The following is a 4,349-nucleotide window of genomic DNA, read 5'->3' as shown; positions in this document are numbered from 1 at the left end:
GTTGGAGTGGGCTGCCAAGCACTGGGATGAGCAGGAGAAGCAACACAGGTAGGTGCTGGACACTATCCAGAGTGACCGCACCACCATCAGCTGCACAATCTCTCCGTACCGCCTGCTGAAGGAGCAGCTGGCCGAGCTGCAGAGTGGCATCATAAGACTGGTATACCGCCCCCAGCTGCCTCCCCTCCTCCTTACCCTCAGGGCCTTTGTTTCCCTGCCTGTAAATGGAGCAGCGAGCCTCCTGTGAAATGGTACCCTCGAAGTCACCCCCTGAGCCAGAGTCCTGTCTTGTGGGAGCGGGGATGACCTTCCAGTCTGCCTCCACCCTTTTCTGTGCCATGGAATGTGAATACCTGGCTTTGTTGCCACGCAGTTTGGTTGCTGACCAATGCACCGATCACTTCTGTCAGCACGAATGAAAATATAGAAATCACCAGTGCGCTGCACTCAGAGCAGCATGTCAAGAAAGAGCTAGCCATGAGAACCTGGGAGAATTGAATGAAATGGTAATCCTCCCCATTGGAGAAGGGGTGGGAGGTGGGCACTAGCCTCTGGGTAGGGGAGGTGTCAGCCAGGACAGAGGTCACTCTGGCCTGGGGGACATGTGACCTCAGCGGCCTGCAGAGCAGTCCTGTGACTTGTTTCTTGATTCCATAGCTCCTTTTAGAGGTGGCTAGCCCTGGGCTCCTCCAAGGTCTGGACATGATCATTTAAGCTAGAGGCATTGAATCCCTCTAATAGGGAAAGATTATTATGATCAAGGTTCCCTTGGTTCATGCTGGATTCCAGCCTGGACTCTACTGGTCTCTAGTCAAGTACTTGGCATTTCTAAACCTTGGTTCCCTTAACAGAAAAAGGAAGTTTTCCCAGCATAGGAAACCTAATCCCAGCACTTTATGAGGCTGAGCCACGAGGACCTTTTCAGTCTTGGAGGATTGCTTGAACCTAGGAGTTCAGGATCAACCTGTGCAGTATAGTAAGACTTTTTCTTTACAAAAAAATAACTAAACAAAAAAACATTAGCTAGATGTGGTGGTGCATTCCTATAGTCCCAGTTCAGGAGGATCTCCTGAACCCCCAAAGTCAAGCTTGCAGTGAGCCCTGATTGTGCCACTGCTTTCCAGATTGGGCCACAGAGTGAGACCCCAACTCAAAAAAAGGAAATGAGGCATTTTCCTCATAGAGGTGTTGAGCTTAAATGAGACAGTTCATGTAAAGTAGTGGGCATTTAGTGTGCGGCTAACAAGGAGCTGTTTCTTGGCTCCCTCTGCTGTACCACCCATCTGTGGCCTAAAGTTAAAGTGGTAGGAAAGAAGGTGATGGGGTGTGAGACTAGGTGAAGGAACCATGGTGCTCTGGGCAAAGGGGGCAGTCCCATAGGCCAGCAGTGAGGTAGCTGGACCCACAGTGTTTTTGCCACCCTATTTATGGACTTGGGATCTGGAAACAGGCCACCACCTGCCCTCACATCCAAGGTCTTCCTGCAGGTAGAACTGAAGCACCAGGAGACTCAGAGTCTTCAGGAGGAGCAAGACCAGTATTTATTTGTCCCGCCTATCAGCAGCTGGTCTCTGAGAAGGAGGTGCTGCACAAGGAGATGCTGCTACAGACCCAGCTCATGGATCAGATAAAGAATGAGAGCAGTTCAAAGCAAGACTGAGACCAAGAAGGCCTGCCAGGAGTTGCAAATGAGCCAGGTGAGGGAGGTGCCGGGGGCTGGCCTGAGGGGGAGGACCTGGCCAAACTGGGCCTTCTCACTCTTCTCTACTCACAGGAGTGCCTGCAAGCTGCCGACCCGCAGAACCATGAGCTGCAGGCCCTGCTGAGACTCATTGATCTCCCCATGGAAGGTGAGTGAGTCTGAGGAAACCAGGGGCACTCTTGCAGCATGGAATTGAGGGTTTAGAAGAGAACTTTAGAACAATTAATCGTTCTACTTGGGTGAGGGGCTGGCCCCAGGTTGCATAGTGAGGGTGGGGCAGAGGTAGCCCCTCGGCCTCCCTTGTTGGGTTGTCTGAGGACCCCTGTGACTGCCCCACCAGGTTATGAATTGGGCACTGAGAGACTGATGACAAGAACAAGGTACCTCATCAGCCCATGCTGAGCATCCCAGAGTACTTTGAGAGCCAAGAAGCTACTGTGAGCCTGACCCTACTCTAAGGCTGCCAGGGTACCCTTATTGTCTTGGTTTCCCTGCCCTCTAATTTCCCTCAACCCTCTCCCCTTCCTGGAGTCTGTGATCACACACTGTTATACCTGTGAATGACAGGTGCACTCATAGAGGCCCGAAAGAGGGGCTCTTCTCCACTTGCCTGCCCCCAATTTGTCCTGTTGGTTCCCCCCACAAAAATACACCCCTCTTGCCTGCAAGTAGCATATGTTAACATGGCTCTAGCCAGTGCTGGAAGGAGCGGGCTCCACTGCAGAGGCAGATGAAGAAACACAGAGTGTTTTGCCAGCTCCTGGTCAAGCTGACAGACCCAACCAAGAAGGAGCCAGAGGAGGTGACTCCAGTCCCTGGGGCCAGGGGCAAATTTGTGTCTGAGAGAGAGCACCAGGCCCTCCAGGTGGCCATGGAGAATCTGTAGGTGAGGGATTCTGTCTGTCTCCTGACAGGCCCAAGTAGGCTGGGGTGGTAGCTACCTGACTCTGGGTTCTGGCTCCAGAGCCGCTTCATGGAGGTGATGCAGGAGAAGGCAGACATGAAGGAGGGAATGGAGGAGCTGGAGCATCTTGCATCCAGCTGTCTTGAGAGACTGACATTATCAGTGAACCAGGATTTAGGGCCTTGGTATGGCCGGGGTTGGAGGGGACAGTTTCTGAGCCCTGTCATCCTGCAGGTGAGTACATTGCCCTCTACCAGAACCGATGGCAGTGCTGAAGGAGCAGGACCAAGAGAAGGAAGAGAACATTAGCCAGCTGACCCGGGTCAAGGAAAAGAGGAAGGTTGGGTCCAAGACCCATCTGCTGTTCAGGTGGGAGGTGGGCAGGCACTGAATACCTCTCCCTTCGGGGCAAGCTGCTGGAGCTGCAGGAGCTGGTGTTACAACTTGTGAAGGAGTGCAAAAAGTGGCATGGCAAATTCCTGGTAGCTGCCCAGAACCCTGCTGCAGAGACCACTCCAGGAGCCGGGAACTGCTGATGTGCAGCAGCCTGGTGAGTTGGCATCCTCAGGGATGGGGGCAGGTGCCAGGTAGGACACAGTGCTCATATGCTGGCCTCTCCATTCACAGATCTATGCAAGGTGAGCCTCGCCAGTGATGGGAAGGGAGCCTGCATAAGGAGAGATGGGGGACGGTTTGCCTCCAGAGAATCTTACCACACAGCAGATCATTCAGCTGCTGTATGAGATCCAGAAACCCCAGGAGCACCCAGGCTTGGGCAACAACACCTGCATCCCCTTTTTTTACTGGGCTGACAAGAAAGACAAGGTGAAGATTATGGTCATCTAGGGACCAGAGAAATGTGGCTGGGGGCTCTGCCCCCATCCTTTTTCTTCCCCTCTCGCCCTGTCCTTGCCACTGCTCCCTCCCACCCTGCGGCTGCCACCTTGTTCCTGCAACTCCTTCCCTGCCAGTCCTCCCCAGTCACCCTTTTAGAGTAGTAAGATTAGACCCCTGCCTAACAGTGAGACAAATCAGTGCAGACCCTTTGCCATCTTGATCGGGGCTCAATCTTAATTCCTGGGTTTGCTTTCTTCCAGAAAAACAAGGAGCCAGAGGCTCATAAAGTTAGTTTCTTTGGAGGCTGTCCCTCAGGAGTAGGAGTAGCTGGGACTCCCTGGTGGCCACCTCACCCCACCAAGCAGGCCTTCCTTCAGATGACTCCCTTCTCTTACTCAGAGACACTTGGGCAGGACAGTGGGGTGACATTCTCTCCAAGTGGACACTTGGGCTAACTGTAAGCCAGGCAAGAGCACGAGTTGCTTGACTGGGCTCCCCTCCCCTCTGTACATATGGTATTTTTAACAGTTTGCATATTCTGGGGATTGAGCCACCCCCTGTATTATAGCAGTGGTTGAAGCTGGCAAATGAGAAGATTCTAATAATTATTTGGGGCTAGAAAACTTATTTATTAATATCACAGGACAGAGAAAGGAGGCAGGGATGGGGTTATGACACCCTGGTGACACAGCTCTAGTTTATTTTGCTTTTTTAAAAAATAAAATAAATGGATTTATCCTCCTGCTCACATCATGTTCCTGTTTCTAGCACTGGGTCCTGGGTTTGCACCACTTGTATGGTGGAGTGAGTACCAGCATAGGGCAGGCATCTGTATTGTTGAGAACCTTACAGTGTCTAAGTATGTCCAATGAAACAGTTAAGAACCTTCCAGCCTTGTCACCTGGG

At 52.2% G+C, this 4,349-nt stretch overlaps 1 pseudogene; it reads left to right on the top strand.

The window, feature by feature from the left end:
* The first annotated feature begins 70 nt into the window (after positions 1-70).
* On the top strand, positions 71-3,435 carry LOC110594353 (annotated as a pseudogene).
* The last annotated feature ends 914 nt before the right edge of the window (positions 3,436-4,349 follow it).

Source organism: Carlito syrichta, unplaced genomic scaffold (assembly GCF_000164805.1).
Source record: "Carlito syrichta isolate Samal-C Ts95f unplaced genomic scaffold, Tarsius_syrichta-2.0.1 Scaffold4764, whole genome shotgun sequence".
Classification (NCBI taxonomy): domain Eukaryota; kingdom Metazoa; phylum Chordata; class Mammalia; order Primates; family Tarsiidae; genus Carlito; species Carlito syrichta.
This window is presented reverse-complemented; position numbering and strand designations above follow the sequence as displayed.